Below are 19,082 nucleotides of genomic sequence, written 5' to 3'. Positions count from 1 at the left end.
GCAGGACAAACACAAGACAACACAAGTGTAAAACTGCAGCACATAGGCTAATATTCTTCACCCTCATCATCTCCTTCAGCACTATCTGCCCCAACCTCCTTATAGTCCTTCTCCAGGGCACCCACATCCTCACGGGCCTCAGAGAACTCTCCCTCCTGCATGCCCTCACCCACATATCAGTGCACAGTGTATGCCTGGCATACACCAGATCAAATTTGTGATCTAGTCGGGCCCAGGCCTCAGCAATGGCCGTGGTGTTGCTTAGCATGCACACAGCTCTCTGGACCTTAGCCAGTTCTCCACCAGGCACCACAGTGGGAAGCTGGTAATTAATGCCAACCTTGAAGCCAGTAGGGCAGCAGTCCACAAACTGGATGGTACACTTGGTCTTGATGGTGGCAATGGCAGCATTGACATCTTTGGGAACCACATCACCATGGTACAGCAGGCAACAAGCCATGCATTTACCATGGCGAGGGTCACATTTCACCATCTGGTTGGCTGGTTCAAAGCAGGCATTGGTGATCTCTGCTACTGTAAGCTGCTCATGGTAGCCTTTCTCAGCAGAGATGACAGTTGCATATGTGGCCAGAAGGAAGTAGATGCAAGCGGAGGGTAGCAGGTTGGTCTGGAATTCTATCAGATCAACATGCAGGGCCCCATTAAATCTGAGGGAAGCAGTCTGGCTAATAAGGCAGTTAAGGTTAGTGTAGGTTGGGCACTCAGTGTCAAGGTTTCTACAACAGACGTCATAGATGGCCTCATCTATTGAGCAGGCACACTTAGAGTGCTCCAGGGTGGTGTGAGTGGTGGAGATGGAATTGTAGGGTTCAACCACAGTGGTGGAACTCTGTGGGAGGCACTCCACCAGCAGGGAGGTGAAGCCAGAGCCAGTTCCCCTGGAAAACCAGGAAGCCCTGAAGACCCATGCCACTGGTCAGGCAGCTTGCAAATTCAGTCCAAGGTCAACGATCTCCTTGCCAATAGTGTTGTGGCCACGAGCATAGTTATTGGCAGCATCGTCCTTGCCTGCGATGGGCTGTTCAGGATGTAAGAGCTTGCTGTAGGTAACAGTCTGAACCTCATCAATAACTGTGGGCTCCAGGTCTATAGACACTGCCCAGGGCATGACCTTGCCCATGCCTGTCTCACTGAAGAAGGGGTTGAAGGAATCATCTCCCCCTCAGTGGTCTTGTCACTTGGCATCTGGCCATCAGGCTGGATGCCATGTACCAGGCAATAGAGCTCCCAGCAGGCATTGCCGATCTGGATGCCAGCCTGGCCAACATGGATGGAGATACGTTCACACACATTTAGTCCTTGAAGTGGTCTGTGGAACTGAGGGAGTGAGGAGAGAATGATGAGGAGCTCCCACTAGCACAGTGCCAAGGAGTCTGGGGGAGAAGTGTCCACTGGCGTTCTTATGCTCACTCATCCAACATGAAGAAAAAGGGTTCTGCTACCTTAGGCTCAGCAGCCAGTGCCTGTTTGCATTCATCCAGCTCCTTAGGATCTGGCCCGGCATCCCCTTTATCTTCTTTCTGCCCGGCCTGGGGTTCCAGCTCTTCCTTCCACTGAGGTACCCTTTTTAGACAAGCTTTTTGCAAACTCCCTGTTTTCACTTCCCCCACAAGACAGCTCTAATCAGATTAGGAACCAGAAGCTGAAGTTGGGAAACCTTGGTGAAAAGAAGGGGGCTGGAGAGGTGGCTCGGTGGCTGAGAGTGTTGGCTGCCTTTGTTAAGGACCTGGGTTTGGTTCCCAGCGCCCACATCAGGCTGCTCACAATTGTCTGGAAGTCCAGTTCCCGGGGACTCAATGTCCTCTTCTAGCCTTCAGAGGCACACCCACTTATATGTACATACAAACGCACACATGCATGATTAAAAGACAAAATTACAATTTAAGAATGAGATGGTTCCAAGACCCACTGGCTTATAGAGCTGTAACAGGGTGGGAATGGCATGGTACCAGACGTCCTTGTCTGCCTACCAAATAAGTCCTTGTCACCAAGTGAGCATCCTTCCAGTACCCCAAGATTCCTTTCACCTCCCCCTTTGCACTTCCAGTAGCCTGTTCGTTGTTGTCCATGGTGTCCAAGCTAGGGAACGCTAGAGAAATGCATCTATCCATAAATAAAAAAGAAGTCCCCCTGGAAATGGGCAAAGAGACAGCTTGTTTGGTGGTGATATTCTTTCACCAGTGAGGGTGGTCCTTTTTTCACCCTAGCTTGATGCCTGCTTGCCAGTCAATGCTGTATTATGCCTAGGACCCATAAAAATCAAACCAAATCAAATCAAATTCAGGAAGCGCAGTGCACGAGGAGGAAGACAGACAGACTTTTGTTCTGCCATGCCCTGTAGTGCGGGCGGAGAAAGATGCCCACCGTCCTGCCCTCTGTCCGTTGGCACAGGCGGGCCACAGACAAACAGAGCCCTGCCTACCACTATTACCAGTGCAGCGCGAAAGGAAGAAGATAAACAGACACTGATGGACTGCCTTGCCACCCAGCTATTATGAGTGGCCAGCCCCACCGCCGGTGGCCTTGGGGAAGTCCCAACCCAAGCTGCCACGGAGAGCCACGTTTGAGTCAGTGGCTACCTAGCAGCAGGGGTCGGTGTTGATGGGTGTGACTCATATTACCACTAGAGAACATTGGGATGTCCCAAGCTGCTGGGGACCACTTGAATGTCTCTGGACTGTGCAGAACAGGTCCCACTCCTCACTGGCTGCAATACTCTGAAGAGCTGGCCCCACTTCTCACCAGTGGCAACACAGTGGAGCTGGCCGTGATAGCTAGCTTCAAGGGTGCAAGAGTGGGAGGGCTGGCCCAGCTTCTCAAAGGCTGCCACACTTGGGAGAGTGGGTCCTGTGCCTTGACTGGGCAGTCCAGTGGAGTGGGCTCTGGAGGCATGGGTGCAAATGAGCCAGCCCCAAGGGCATGAGAACAGGAAAGCTAACCCTGCCCCCTGCTGATGGTGGCATTGGATGGCCTAGCCACAGCAGTGCGGGAGAGTTTTCCCTGGTGGGGCAGATGTGAGAGAGATAGCAGGCTGACTGACTCAGCTACAACCCAGGATTTTGGTTGGTCTAGCCCAAAATCTACTATGAACCATGAAAATCTGTGAACTGCTGGAGCACAGAAAGGGCCAGTCCTCTAGATCCAAAGCCATAGGATCTCCATGTCACAGGACAATAACCGGGAGGAGACCTGGTAAGGATCCAATACTGATGGTCTCACAGAAGCCAGAGATCTTGGACTACATCACTGACTCATCACAATGAACATTAGCAAGTGAAGATGTGTGAGCAGAGAAACAGATTGTGGGACACACTGTGACATACAATAGCTTCCATGATGAGATGTTTTCTATGCCGTGTGTGTGTGTGTGTGTGAGTGTTATTTGAGGGGAGGTGGTTAGGGTGGATATGAAGGGACAGAGAGATGAGCAGGAGTGGTATACCTAATGTGAAACTCACAAAAAAAAAACAATAAAAAAGTTTAAAAATACATACATCTTTAAAAAGGTCAGTATGATTAAAATTAAGAATTCTCCCCTCTCTCACTTCTTTCCCCACCCCCAGGAAAACACACAAAAGAGAACATCCAGTAACCCTATCAGAAAAGAAAAATGTAATAAAAAACTGGACAACAATCATGGCATTCAGCTAAGCAGGTGAATGAATAAACGCCCTGGGACCCAGACTGCTCATCTACAAAAATAGATTTGAATAAGGTCATCTTAGTTTATGTCCAGCTCTGAGATTCTGTGAATGTTGTCTTCTCTTCTAATTAATGCCACAGTAGCTCTTTTCACAGAAAAATGTAGCTATATCTTAGGAAAATGTTCATAGGGCTAGTGTAACATGAAAATCGAAAGTAAGAAAGGAGACAAGGGTTGGCTTCAAGCTCTTGAAACTCTGTCTTGTCATATAATACTTAGATTTACGTTGTGTAAGTTCCAGGGAACAAAATAAAGCCAAGGAATTAAAAAAAAAAAGAAAAGAAAAGCTTTGCCACACACAATTTTTTTTCCCGTCTAATTTGCAGATTTGTGTTTCTGTGCATGTGTGTTTACAATTGCTAGGTTTTCCAGGATAATTTACCTCTCTATCGTTGTAAAATGCCCTTTCCTGTAGGAAAGTCTATTTTGTCTGGCATGAGTATAACCACTCCACCTCTTCTTTGTTTGCATGTGTATGTTTTTCCATCTTTCAACCTTTTTTAATGATACTTGGAACTGAGCCCACGACCTTGTGAATACGTTCTTGCACCTGCTGAACTACATTACCAGGCTCCAGCTTTTCACTTAAACTTACTTTTCTTGGCATCAAAAGTATGTCCCTGACAGGCAGTATATCATATCTGTCGCATGTTTTCTTTACATTTCGGTTTTCTTTTGATTACGGGGTTTAGTCCATTTATAGTTAGTGTAATTATTTCTAAGGCAGGATTCATGTTTGCCTTTTGTCCCACCATTCTTAGAAATAGCGAATTTTTTTCTTTTTCCCCAGCATAGTTTTATTTTATATTTAACAGATATTTTATAGCATTTGAATTATTTTATTGTTTAATCTCATGGATACGTTTTTCACTTGTTTTCTTATTGGATATTGTTGGCGTTAACAATTAAGATCCTACAACAGCACAGCATGAAGTAATTCCAGCTTAATATCAGCATTAAAAAAACTTTACACCAGGGCAAAATTATTCTCTTCCATGCTGTTATTATACAAATTGCATCTTTATACATTATACCATCAGTGACATTTTATAAATACTAATTAAATCAGAAGAAAATGTTTATATAAAAGAAAAAATCTGCATATATTTTATTTTTGTTTACTTACACTTTGGTGTCTTTATTTATTTGTGTGGAATTGAATTACTGCCTAGTGTCTCCCCATTAAAGCTACAAGAGCTCTCGATATGTACCCCTCTCCCTTCCCTCCTCCCTGGGTTAGACATTTGACATGGCACCTCTTTGTGTGCCAACCATGTGTGTTGTCACTGGCCCATATTTCTAGCCTCCTGCTGGGATTTTGTACGGGGAGATCTGCCAGCAATAAAGACTGTCAGTTTTTGTTTATCTGGAAATAGCTTAATTTCTCCTTTACTTTTTTTATTTATGCCTGTGTTTGTGCGGTTATATGAGTGCATGCACACCTGGCCACAATTGTACGCACGTGTATGTTCCCATGTGTGTGTGTGGAGAACAGAGATGGCTGTCAGGTGTCCTCCTCAAATCTCTGCCCACCTTCTACACTGATGTAGGATCTCTCACCTGCCCCCAACCTTGGCTGGGTAACTGTTGGTTCCCTGGGTTTCTCTAATAGACTTTCCTCTACCGAGTGTGCAAAGTCCATGTTCTTGGTCATCTACAGTCTCCGAAGGCTTTGTCTGGTTTCTCTGTGTTCAGGTAATGGTCAGACAGGCAGTTCTTTAAATAGTCTGAGCCAATATGTGTCTCCCACCACTTGTAGGGGGACTTTCTGTCTGTTGTAGCGTGCCTTCAGCAATCTGGTACACTGTTTAAAGGTCACTGTCACTTGTGTCCTCGGCTGAAAAGGTGAGTGCCCTTCTCAAGCTTTTCCAAAGTATATACATAGCCATTCACTTGGCTTTCTACATCCTTGGAAATACACCAGGCTCGGTGCACTGATAGCTCTGGCAGAGGACCCAGACTCGGTTCCCAGCACCAGGACATCTGTAATTCACCTTTCTAGGGTTCTCACACCCTCTTCTAATCTTCCAGGGTACCAGGCATACCCATGGTGCACACGCATGCAAGTAAAACCCTCGTATGCATGAAAGAAATAATACATCTTTAAAAAGAAAGAAATGCATTATGGCTTCACAGAACTCTGTATGGACAGCACACATGCCAGTCAGCTTAAGCTGTTCAGCTTGAAGGAGGTAGGCTTCCTCTCCATTTCTGAGGATTCTGCCTGCAATCCTTTGTTCCCACTGCTTTTGGGTCTGTGGTGAGGCAGCATGTGTCTTGGTATTCGAGGTGGCCAAGAAGGAGGAGGGGCTAGGTAACTGGGATCCCAATATATCCTTCAAGGGGTCTCTTTTAGTGACCTAACTTTCTTCCCCTAAGTTTCACCATACTCCATTTGCACCACTGGCTGGGACCTGTAGGGGTGAATTTGGGACTCAAACTACACAGGTTCAGCAAGATGGCTGAGTAGATAAAAGGTAAAAGCACCTGCTGCCAAGACTGATGGCCTGAGTTCAATCCCCAGGAGCCACGTGGTGGAAGGCGTGAACCAACTCCGCAAGTTTCCTGTGATGTCTACACAAGTGCTTTAGCATACATTCCCCACCCCCAAAACACACGCACACAATCAATAAATAAATAAATAAAGACAACTAAACTACGGTACCTCATCCCCTGACTTTGTTTTATCATCATCATCATCATCATCATCATCATCAATGTTCCCTTCTAATCTGTCCAAGCTGATGTCAACCAGGCAGTTGAAGAGTTAAAGGGTGGGCCAGTGAGTTTCTGCTTGGACAGAGCAGGAGCTGAATGAGACCAAGTAGTGAAAGCCTCTAGAATGAATATTCTGTAGAACTGCCAGGTAAAGTCAATGAGGGTAAAAATAAAAAGGTTGGAGAGGAGAGAAGACAAAGACAAAGGCACACGGAGGCAAAAGTCACGGGCAATGGGGAAACACCACTTAAAGCAGAAGTGAGCAATGAGAAGTAGCCAAGGTCAGCCAGAGAGGGTGAGTCACCAGCAGAACAGATGCAGGAAGAAACAAGAGAGATGAGAATATGATGGCAACGCTGTTTAAATAAAGATAGCCTGTATGGAGCCTGCACCTCCCTGTTCTCAGGAGCAGGCGGGCTGCCCTGCCAGCTCTGCAGGGAGGAATGGCAGGTGAGAGCAGGAACAGACACTTGCTGGGGCTGGCTTTCTAAGGACTTGGTGCTTCCTTTGTTTGAGTTGTTTGCACACAGCCTACATCATTTTAAAACATATTGCATCTTAGCCTTAACGTTCTGTAAAAACAGATCCATCCTTAAAAACCTCCACACCATAGAGACATTGGTGAAATGTGATGCTATCAGCAAATAAATCATTAGCGTAAATATCAAGTCATTAAAATACATAGCACTTCTCCATAAAGTACTCACCTTGCTTTGCTGAAAGCAAGTTGAAAGCACTGGAGTGGATGCTTAAGATTATCTGCGCTTCTGGAATGGTGTATCTTCTAAGGGCTTCCGTTCGTACCTGTCATTGAAGGGTAAGTACTCAAGATTCTAGAATGGACTGGTTTAAACCACATGGACAGTGGCTGTTGAGTCAGTGGCCATGGTGATGGTGAACAGAGGGATGCTTCATGGGAAGACACAGGGACAGAGCACACAATATTTTCAGAAGGACAAAAAAAAAAAGAAAAGAAAAGGAAAAAAAAGGCAGGTCTTATGCATGCACTTGTCATGACACATGGCCTTTTTAAAAAACCTCTTTTAAGAGATGTCTCAAAATATCTTTAAAAGATGCTTTTAAAAATTAGGTTCATGGAATTAGAAAAGAGGATCATGGAACGGTAGAGAGAAGGAGAACTAGAGATGCTGCTATGAGGCATGCCCGTGGCAGACAAAGATGCATGTCTTTGACAGTAGGGATGCTCTTCTGGCTGCTGGGAGGCTCAAGCCACCATTTGGCCCTCCTTGCCCCATTGCTACCCACTAAGCCAGTGCTGCCACCCAACCCACAGTAGAACTGCTGCTGCTGTTACCCTTCGGGGAGGAGGATGGGGCTGCTGTGCTGCCCCTGGGCTGCAAGAGTAATGGGGTGGCTAGTGCAGAGGGCAGGGTTGTGTACAGTAGCCTGGAGCTCTGGTAAGTCCCGCCCCTAGACACAGACATGCTGCCCAACTGCACAATCACCCTGACTCGGAACAACCACAAAATGTCCAAGACTAAGAATGGTTCATTTTCCCGGAATAAGGCACGCTGGTGTCTCTTACTGAGACTCTACGACCGTCCCCTGGGGCCACAGAACACAGAAGCTGTAAGACGATGCATGGTTGAGTTCAACCCATTTATAATAGACAAATGGGTGCCATCTTAGGTTCCATTTCTGAAAGTACCCTGGACAAAAGGGCAGAATCATTTCTTTCTTTCTAGTAGTGTATTCAGTGGTCCTGGATGCTGAGTTGCCCAGGAACACAGGACCAGGAAGGTAACCATAGTGGCTCATGTTTTCTAGCCTTGCCTTCATGGTCTGTGGGTTCTGAACATTGTTCCATTGTTCCTTTTCACTAGGGATACATTAGCAAAGACACACACAAAGATGGATACCAGTGAAGAGCAGAATCCAGAGCATGACAGCCTGAGGGCACTGGGATGATACCTAAAAAGAGAAGATGGGATGAAGGACTTGCACCCACAAGTACCTGGTCAACTGGAAGTCGAAACTAAGGGTATGTCTTGTTCTGCCATGTTTTCATGACAAAAGGCAGCCCTTGTGGATAGACATTGTCAGGGAGAACCTGTGAGATGCACAGTGAGTAAAGGTGCTTGCTGCCATGTCTGATGACCTGTGTTTGAGTCCCAGGACTCACATGGTGGAAGGAGAGAGCCGCTAACTCCCATAAATTGTCCACTAACTCCACTCACGGGTCATGGCAAGTGCATTCAGACATACATGTGCACATGGATACATGCATGCGTGCACACACACACACAAGATAGATAGATAGATAGATAGATAGATAGATAGATAGATAGATAGATAGATGTAATTACACTTTTTTATTGTCAGGAAGTTGGGGGCTTCCATTTCTGAATAGCTATGTGACCTTTAGGAAATCATTTCCCATACCTCGGTACCTGAATGTCACATGGTTCTTGAGAAGAAGCTACAAAACCAAGAAGCCAGCTTAGGGTTGTGCATGCAATAAATAGATGCACACCCTCGTTCTAACTCTGGCTTTTCAGGGAACATCCTCTGTCATCCAAGAAGAAAAAAAATGCACAAAATTGCTCTATCATGGGATCCCTTTCCAGGACATGAACTCCTCCTCAGCAGAAATGTTTCATCGCTGACTCGTGTCTGGGATGCTCCAAAAGAGCAGGCATGACAGACTGGAGTATGATGTGAGACACCCCTAAAACGCTATGATCTTACCCAAGTTGGCTCCAAGCTGCACAGGGCTGTGGCTTGTGTGAGATATGAGTGTTCCCCAAACCTCCTTTATGATTAAAGTCTTTGTCTCTACATGAGTGATGGGGGAGAATTCAGACTCGGAGAAAGTTCTTAGGTTACTGGGGGCATGTTCTCATTAAGAGATTGTGAAGTTCAAACTCATATTCTCATTCTTCCCCCTCTATGACAGTCTAAACTCTTCACACATAGTCTCCCAAGGCCGTGCTGCCACTAGCAAAGGCAAAACCAAAAGGGCTGCCTAATCTGAGGCTATGACATTCCAAAACCATGAGCCCAACAGCCCCTTCTCTTCACTTACAAACCAAACTGCCTCCAGCATTTCATTATCGTGAAGGAGACCTAGTTAACTGCACTGGCCAGCACTCTTTCCATGAGTCTGTGAATCCAAGGAAATTTTACAGAGAAGTATTTAGAGACTCTACCAGATGTGATGATTTAATCTATAATATGTCTCTCTTTCTTGTAACCACACTGAAAGGGGACATGTCAACCCATAATTTTGTAGTTCTGGGAACTTTGTAGTTCTGAGAACTGGTACCTTGCTGGCTTTCACTAGAGTCCAAAGAACCCAAACAAATGGAGTTTGTGATTCATTCAGAGCATCAAAAGTGAATGAGAAAAATGGGACCCAGCAGAGTTTCCTTGCACATTGCTAGATATTAAGGTGTACCAGAAAGCACAAAGGATCCTCTCTAAGTAGTGCAACTTGGTGACATCTGTGCCATTCTTTTGCAACCAACAGACCCAATGTGGGTTTCCTGCAGCTCAAAATGAGCCTCATGTAGAGAGCCCCACAAAGGCTGTTAGCCATGTCACTTAATCACCTGGAAGAGGCTGTCAATTTAGAACCAATTCTGAAACAGGTGTATATGCTCTGACAGGTTCTGTCTGAATTAGCCAGGAGTTCCTTAAGAATCCTAGAGTAACACTATATTCCATATATGCTCATACTTTAAGATTTGATTTTATCTTAGCGTCTGGGAAGTAGACAGACACCACTGCCAATCAGCTGACAACAGGTAAAAAATGAATGAAAAGAGCCCAGATATCAAAGAAGGTAAACAGCTTCCAATTAGTGAGGGAGTGAGAACATTGGTACCATTTAAAATATTTATGTAAAAGATGGTTTATGCAAAAGATGCTGTGTGGGTTTGAATCCTTTTTTTTTTTTTTTTTTTTTTTTTTTTTTTTTTTTTTTTTGATGTGACAGTAAGAAAGAAAGCCAGAGGTGTCATTAGAAATGCAGAACTGAAGAAGCGCTTAAAGATCAGTTATTACAACCAGCTGATTCTGTGGACGGATGCACTTAGTCTACGGATCACAGACACCAACCGTAAGGTCACAGTTGAGGGCACACCAGGAGCCAGAATAGGAGACCTCTGACCTCCAAGCTAGCACTGTTTCACTTGCATGCTGCCAAGGACAAGGACCACATTCTGCTGATAGTAGCAAGCTACTAAGATTTTCTACAGGGCTGGGAAGATGACTCAGTGGTTAAGAGCACCGGCTAATCTTCCAGAGGACCTGGGTTCAATTCCCAGCACCGACATGGCAGCTGGCAACTATCTGTACCTCCAGTTTCAGAGGATCTGACAGTGTTACACAAACATGCAGGCAAAGCACCAATGCACATGACATAAAAATAAATAATAATAAAAGACTGTCTTTTATATATTTGGCTGTGTCTGGGTGTAACAAAATGAGCTACTTTCACCACAAGTTACCCTACCCCCGTCCCCCCAAAAAGGAGTGACACACAAATTATTTCCCTGTCAACTGCCAGGAGAAGGAGATACCCCAAGACACACAGCAACTTAGAAAAATGGATGTTCACAGAATGATGGACCAAGGGCACAGGTCTGTCTTTAACTAGTTTCAAAGGAGCCTGATAGACAACCAACTAGTTTACAATGTTTGAGATCTTCCATTCTGGTCCCTCCTGTACCCCTAATAGATTACAAATTAAGAACATAGCTAAGAGCATGTTTTCAGAATGGAATTCTAAATACACCGTGTAACCCAGGTAATAGTTCCTGGACTCGCTCTAAAGAGAAGACACTACATCTCCCTGCTACAAGTTATTCAATTCGGCTCAGAACTTCATTCTAAACTCTTGACCTATAGTTTCACTATTATTGACTCCAGGCTTTGTACGTATCAGAAAACCAGACTACAAAACAGAACTACTCCCTTATTAAAAAACAAAAACAAAAACAAACCACTCATTTATCTTGTATGTTAATTCCTTCCCATACTTGATCAATAGAGAATGGAGTCACTTCTTGGGGTCAGGAGCTTATCAGCCAAATCTTTTTCCTTCACATCTTCCAACACATTAATTGTCTACCAGCTACGCGACCATTATGCCTTCCATACCTATCACTGGGTTCAACTTTTTGGAAGGATTCAGTTTTAAGCAAATAGATGAAGCGCAAAAGCCAGATGTATGGAAATCTCTACACAGTCAACTCATCCATTAAGACCACTTAAGTTCTACCTTACAGGTCCAAATCGTGCCCCGGACATGCCCCACTGTATTTGCACATAGACCTATGATGTTATCAGTCCAGCACATATGTGATCTCTCAGCATGAATAAGCCTGGCAGATGCTATATAGAGTTTCAACAGCAAACTCCTGAACACGGAGGCATATTCAATGACTGCCCTAAACCTCAGGAGGTCCAGCCCTGAGCAAGACTGCATCTAATCTACAGTCCAGATCAATGCTTGCCTTCCGCTGAGTGAAACAGGGTCTGCCAGGCAGTCTTCAGCGACTGGAAGGGAGGTCTGACTCTGGTTTCTCGAGGTAAGTATGGTTTTCATCTCAACTGTAGCAAATTTCACGAGCGTTCCATTCCCGACTCACTTAGATCATTTGCTAGATCGCTGGTAATTATACTACAAAGGGTAATTATGAGAACGTTTCTTGTACCGAAGCAAGTAAATTGGAGCCTTATTCAATATACTGCTAAGGAAATTTTAAATTAAACACAATAGTTTATTCTCGAAAGAAAACAGAAGACCGTGTTTTCTGGAGGGAGCAGAGGGCAGAGAAGCCAGTTCTTCATTTATTATCCGACAACGAGGACCATGGGCTGCACCTGACACAAATAAAGGTCCTCAGTGAGAACTCAAGACCTCACAGGATAGCCTGCAGATGAGAATCACGAGGAAAGCGTCCGCCCTCGAAAATCATTGGTTTGGGTTTGTTTGGTTTCTGCTGTTGTTGCTGGTTGTTTTTAAAACAGTAAGGTCACACAATCCTGAATCAATTGGTGGCTATGGGATGGAAGCCGCTTGTAAATTAACCCAAACCCTCTGCTTCACAAAATCTTTCTGATACTAGGGTAGGGCTTGAGTCCTGGCGTTGGCATTCCCCCACTGCACTGACTGGCTGCGCTCAAGCAAAGGGAAACATACGTGGGCATGATAAAGGAACAAGGATCGGGAAATGAGGCAAAGAAATCTTCTCACTTAAAATTCGGTGTGGATTTTCTCTCTTTCCTCACCACCACCCACACTTTCACCTAGGTAGTGGGTGACGTAGTTTCAAAAAAAAAAAAAAAAAAGTCAGAACTGAATGTTTTTGTTATTTCCCCAAACAAAAACCTGGCTGATAACTTTGAAAACACAGAAGTGAAGGCTCCTGCATGCTCTCAGCACAAGACCTAGACTCACTACTGTCCCTCATCACCATGACTAACATGTGGGGCTTGAAGGAGCTGCCTGTCACAAAGAGTCATCTGATCTGCAGCTGATAGGACCACCGTGAAGAGAGTGATATGAGACACCTGAGAGCAGAAGAAATTTTGGATTTTGTTTTTGCTTTAATTTCATCCCCCATATAAACCCCTCTGCTCCAGACTTGTTTGCATAGCACACAGGCATTCACTGTGCGAAGGTCATGCAAAAGCAGATGCCCTGACTTGGAGCTGAGCAAAGAGGACATGCATTCCTCAGAGCAGCAGCAGCTAGTGTGGGCTATTTAGTGCCCAGTCACAAACTGCACCCTTCCAGGACAGTTCCAAAGCACAACATCTCCAAAGATGAGCATTTTGAAGACTGTGAGGCTTTGAAAACAACCTTATTTTTTTTTCTTTTTAATGCTGGCAAAACCATACCAAGAAGATAATTTTAGAAATGAATTTTAACCTGCCTCTAGGAGGAAAAAAAAAAAAAAAGGGAAAAGCTAAAAACCTCAAGAAGAAATTAATTTTTTCCACTTTTTAAAGATGAATTAATTGTGGAGAAGTTAAAGAGTGAATCTGGTGTGCTGTGACATTGTGGGTAAACTGTTTTAACAGTCCTTATGACTAATGATTGAAAAATATGAGAGAAAATAAAGAATATTGATGAGAACCTTTTATAGGGCTGCAATTTGGTTGTAGCTGATACATAGCTCAATAATACAATGAAATCAAAGTATTCAATCACACCAAAAAACAGTGGGTGTTTTTTTTTACAGGGGAAAATGCTTGCATCTGAACAGAAGTAAAGTGTTTAGAAAAAAGAAAATTGACTTTTGCTTTAAAAAAAAAATCTGGTGGTGGCAGTGTTAAATGTTTTACAAATAATGTCCACAATTTAAAGTGTCAAGGGAAGCTGAAGGAAAATGTAAAAAGGATATTTGTCTTTTAGGTTCTTAAAACATTTCCTTTAGCATTTTTCTTTTAAAAATGTTTAATAATTTTTTTTCTGTTTTTTTCTCCCTTGTACACACAAAGTAAATGTTCACCACATCTGTCACGTCACAAGAGCCATTCTTCAATACAGGTCCCTCACACTGAGTCTCAAAAGCAATTATTGACATCTTTATTAATTATATTTCCACCCCTGCCCCAGAAGAATCAAAACAAAGCTGCTTGGGTCAGACTAGCAATCATTAAACGAAAAAGAGCTAAATGATAAGTTAAAAACAGAGAGAATGTGTTCAAACGAAGCAAGGAAGCCTTGCTCATAGCCACTTTGTCATCTCCAAAACAGAAACCTTTCCAAGTCTCACCTCTGATTCAGACTGAAAACTCCCCTAACTCTTGAAACAAATAATTCTACATCAAGTCCATTTCAAAGAGGCCCCTGGCTCCTCCCACAAGCCCCTTTACCTCAATAAGGTTGAAAAAAAAAAAAAAGCCAGAGACCGGTGGTATTTTTTCTCTCCCAACTGCAGCTCCCTGAATGTGAGCTTCCACTCACAATCACCGTAGGCTCCAAGGACAGTGACACACCTCAGCCCCCCCCCCCCCCGCCTCTAAACCGAGCGATTGCAAAGATCCCGCCCCCACTCGGGGGGGGGGGACGGAGGTGCGTGGGCTCCCCCCGCAGCTCTCAGCCCCCCAACACAGACCCTCGGGAAGGATCCACGGGGGCGCGGGCGCCACGCGGGTGTCCAGCGGGTGGGCAGGGGGGCGGCCCCGCGCTTTGGCCCGTGTCTCCGCGCCCCTCCACGGGAGCGTCGGTGGACAGGTTAGCCGTGGGTGCGGCCAGGACGCGTGGGTGGGGGTCCCCGTGCGTGCCCAGGGGCGTCCTCGCGTCGCCAGCGTAGAAGCTGATGCGGGGGATGCTGAGATGGAGGGTGGGGGGTAAGACAGGGAGGAAAAAAAAACCCGCGTGTGAAGGTAAACACAGAGCCCTGTTCCCGGGGGTGTGGGGGGGGAGGTACAAGTTCGTTCTTCCCCGGGTGGAAACGGACTTAGGGAGGCCCGGGCTGCGGTCGCCACCAGCAACCGCGACACTCGGTCGGATCTCAGGGACCAGGAGAACTGGACCGCAAACCCAAGAAACCAGCTTTTTGTTGTTGTTGTTGTTTTCTGGAGCAAAGGGCGGATCTGTATTTCAAAGTAAAAAATAAATAAATATAAATCAGTGTGTGTGTTGGGGTGGGGGGGGCAGCCAGCCGCGGTGAGGGATGGCTGGTTGCAGGGAGCGGAACTCTGCGGCCGGGGCGCAGCTCTCACCGCGGCACCCGGCGAGGGCTGAGGGACCCGGGGACCCTGAGGGCGGCCGGGCGGCCTGGGCCCCGACCGGCAGCGCCGCCCCCTCCCCCGCCGCTTCCTCTCGCTCTCCCAGCCCCTTCCCCCCACATGCGGGTGACGTCAAAATTCCGCGAAAAAGCCGCGTGGTGGCTCCCCAAGCGGAGGCGTGGTTCCAGCGCCCCACAGTCCCCTCCCCGGGGAGCCCCGGGGTGGGACCAGAACCCCCACCCGCCCCCACCCCGACGCCGCCGGCCCGGTGCCCCCCCCCCCGCCCTCCCCACCACCACTAGACTCGACTGGCAAATTTCACTTTTAAAAACCAAAAGCGTTTCCAGGGCTATTTTCGGCCGGGTGAAGGCGTGTCCTGAGGCTGAATCAGACAGGAAGACGGGGAAGTTTGGGTCTTTAATTTTTTTTTTTTTTTTTTCCAAAGGAGAGGTGCGAGGTGGGTGAGCCGGCTGCAGGCCCGGGCTTCTGAAACCGCTCCCAGTTGACTTGCTGCCGCAGGGTCCCTTCCTGGGTCCGTGCTGAGACCCACCCGAGGGTCGCTAGGGTGCACGGGGCCGAGTGACTGTGCTCCAGGCTTGCTGTCGGGGGAGGGTCCTGGGTGCGCTCTCCCACTTGGAGCTGCTTGGGCCGGGCGCTGGAGCCTCCAGCCTGGGTCCTTGCACCCATCTTCTCAGTCTCTTGTATCCCAGCTACTCCCGACCCCTGTCTCCTTTCTCACACTTTAACCCTGGTTTGTGTGTCCTCCCCCCTCCTCACACTTAGCTCTGCATTAAATAACCTTCGGGTCTTGGAGGTCTGATTGCCCGACCACCCGTTTGTTCGCGCGGTGGCACGAACACAGCTCTGCCCTTCGTGGGTATGTGGGGGAGGGGGAGCTAGGGAGGAGGCGATGAGCCCCATTCTTGGACCTGGACGGCGCTGCTCCGAGGTGACGGGATTCGAACCAGCGGCTCCCCAAGCTGGGGGCGACCGCAGGATCACCTGGCCGGCTGGCATCCGCCAGGTGAGCTTGTTAAGAATGTGTGCCTAGGTGGCACGTTCCTGCCGAAATATGCCCATAAACACACCACAGCCGGCTGCACCCACAGGCTCTGTATACCTTCCAACCGAAACTGCTAGGCGCGAGAGGGAGGGGGCGCGCCCTGGAAGGAAGAAAAGTCCGGGGAAACGCACGTTTGGTGCAAGTTCATCACCGACCCTACCCAGGAAAGGATCTTTCCACGTTCACGGGTTTAAAAAGGGGGGAAGGGGGAACTCCTGTTCTTATTATCCCGGCCCCCCTAAAGCAGAGCACACTCGGGCTTCTACACACCCAAGTCCACACTCAAGAAAATAAGTACATTTGCCCCTAAGGCAGTAATGACCTCTCCAATATACTAGCTGGAACACTTTATTTAGAAGAAGGAGGAGGAAGAAGAGGAGAAGAGAAAGAAAGAAGGAAGGAAGGAAGGGAGGGAGGGAGGGAGGGAGGGAGGGAGGGAAAGGAAAGAGAGAGAGAGAGAAAGAAGGAAAGAAAGAAAAAGAAAGAAGGAAGGAAGGAAGGAAGGAAGGAAAGAAAGAAAGAAAGAAAGAAAGAAAGAAAGAAAGAAAGAAAGAAAGAAAGGAGTGAAGATTTTTAACACGTGGTCTCAGTGGCGACCGAAAGGGAGAACGCAGTTTCCAAGTCTCAACCCCTCAGAGACACGCTGCCAAGCACCGCACCCTCTCACGCCGCACCCCACGTGCTGGGCACGGATTCGGTGCGAGGTTCACCTTCGGGAACCCTCAGCAGTTGGAGGAAGAGGTGCCGGGAAGCCTCTCAACGAGGGAAGAGCTCTGACTTTCCAGTCTCCTGACTTAGGGGCCTCCGTCCCGCGACCCTCCTCCTCCGCAGCCCTCCGCCCGCCGCAGGCCACCTCTCCCACCCCCAGGGTCCCCTCCCCGCTGGAATTTCACTGCCAAGCCAGGAGTGGGGGAGGGCAGTGGCGAGGGGCCCTCCGCTGGCTCCGGGGATGGGAGGACCTGCCTGCCACCCAGACAGTCCTCCGGGTGGGCTAGCCCCCGACGACGACCACCCGCCTCTTCTCCGCCCCCGAGTTCCCGGTGCTGTCTTCACTGGAGGTGCGGAGGAGACCCCGCGTGGCTAGCCTTCGAGTGGTGGGGCAAGGCTGGGCGGCCTCTGAGCTTCTCTGTCGGGGCGAATGGACACCTCAGTCCACCTCTCCTGTCCAGGAGCGGTGTCAGATCCGCCCCTCCGAGGTGGCCCTGGAGAAAGTTCAAGTCATTGCTTTCTGAGGTCTTAAAAGGCAAATTCACGTTATCTGTCCAGGACGACGCCAAAAACCTCTATTCGGGAAGCTCATCTTGATTAAAATCAACAGGTGAAGGACGGCGCACAAGCCAAGTGTCATCTTGGGCTCCGGACTGTTGCATTTTAAGTTTGCAACTTGGGTTTTTCAATGAGTTTTTTTTTCTCTCTCTCTCTCTCTCTCACTCTCTCTCTTTTTCTTTTTCTCCTTCCCGAAAGCTAATGGCTTCCATTGCAATTAGACATTTTCCTGGCCCGCCCCTTCCCTCCCCTTTCTTTTACATGCAGTAGATTGGATACTAATTCCCGCTGCCATTGATAAGGTCGGAGGAGCCAGGGCCCCTCCGCGGCCCTAGCCAGCCCGGGTCCCCACTCTCCCTCCGCCCTCCCTAGGCTTCCTTTTGATGTAGCGGGGAAGGCGTCCTACTTTAAAAAAAAAAAAAAAAAAGTAATCTGCCCGGTAACAATCAGCGCGCAGTAGCAGGAGCCCCAGAGCTATTGGCTATGCAAATAGAGGGAGGGGAGACGGCGCCCCAAACTCTTACTCACCCATTTAAAGTGATATCCCCTCCCCCCGCCCACCCCTTCCGCCCCACCCTCGTTTAAAGGGGCTGGTCCAAGGCCGGAGTTAATCGCTTTCACCTCCGCTTTATTGCACCCCCTCCCCTCCCGCGCTCTCCCTTTCACCTCCCCTCTCCGGCCTTTCAGGGAGCCCACGGGTGCAGCTCTCCCAGCACGCCGGCTCCCCCCCACACCCACACCCCCGGCCCCAGGCCTCTGCTAGCTCTAGGCGCCCCTGCTCGGGCCCCCGTTCTCACGGAAGGAGGGACTCAGTGGCCCTCAATGTGCCCTGAGAGCCGCAGCCCACGCCATACTTTCTGCACGTGCCAGCGTGGCCACCCTGCGAGGGGCACTTGGGCCCTCCTCGCCCCTTCCTCCCCAAGTGGAATACGCTGAGATGCGGGGTGGGAGGAGGAAGGGGGGGAGGAAACGCCACCGCGTCCCTCTCCAAACAGCCCTGACCACAGGATGCTCTGGAGCACATGTCAGAGGCGACCCAGCAGCGTCCTGGCCTGGAGGACGAGGCACGAGCCCCCGCGGGAAAGGACCCTGAGGGGTGCAGGACCCAGGAGCCCTCGGGGGGAAGGAAGGGTGGCCTCTCTGGTGCAGAGAGAGCCAAACCCTAAACCCAAACCCTCCCTCTCCCCTCACCAGCCCCTCCTCAGCCATTTCCTAGAAAGCTGTCTCAGTGCGGCCACGCTCCGCGCAGACACCTAGGGCGGCTTGTCAGCAGCTGCTGGGGCGGAGAAGCGGCTTTTTTTCCTGCGTGGCCGAGGGCCGCGGAGGAACCGCTGCTGGCCCCGGCCCCGGCCTGCCTGCGGCGGCCCTGAGCAGCTGGCCGCGCAGCCCAATGGCGCCCCCAAGAACAAGCGGGTTTCCGCACGAGGGGTCCCCTTCCCCCAGGCCTGAGAGGCAGCCCCCTCCCAGCACCCAGCCCTTCCTCCTCTTCCTCTCCACACGAGTGTCTCCGGGCCGGGAACCCGCTCGCAAGTTCTCAGGGGCCTAAGCTTCAGAGGCGTAACCTTTATCCCTGGCTCTGAGCGGTTGCAGATGTCCTCAAAC

At 48.5% G+C, this 19,082-nt stretch overlaps 1 long non-coding RNA gene and 1 pseudogene across 1 annotated transcript in view; both read right to left on the bottom strand.

Annotated features, from left to right (window-relative positions):
• Positions 1-19,082, bottom strand: part of LOC132654299 (uncharacterized) — a 47,938-nt gene that overhangs the window by 26,693 nt on the left and 2,163 nt on the right. The gene's annotated exons all lie outside the window — the stretch shown is intronic.
• Positions 48-1,599, bottom strand: LOC110548634 (tubulin alpha-1C chain-like; annotated as a pseudogene).

The sequence above is a fragment of the Meriones unguiculatus genome, chromosome 5 (genome assembly GCF_030254825.1).
Source record: "Meriones unguiculatus strain TT.TT164.6M chromosome 5, Bangor_MerUng_6.1, whole genome shotgun sequence".
Classification (NCBI taxonomy): Eukaryota; Metazoa; Chordata; class Mammalia; order Rodentia; family Muridae; genus Meriones; species Meriones unguiculatus.
The sequence above is the reverse complement of the archived record's forward strand: the minus strand, read 5'-3'. Positions and strand labels throughout refer to the sequence as shown.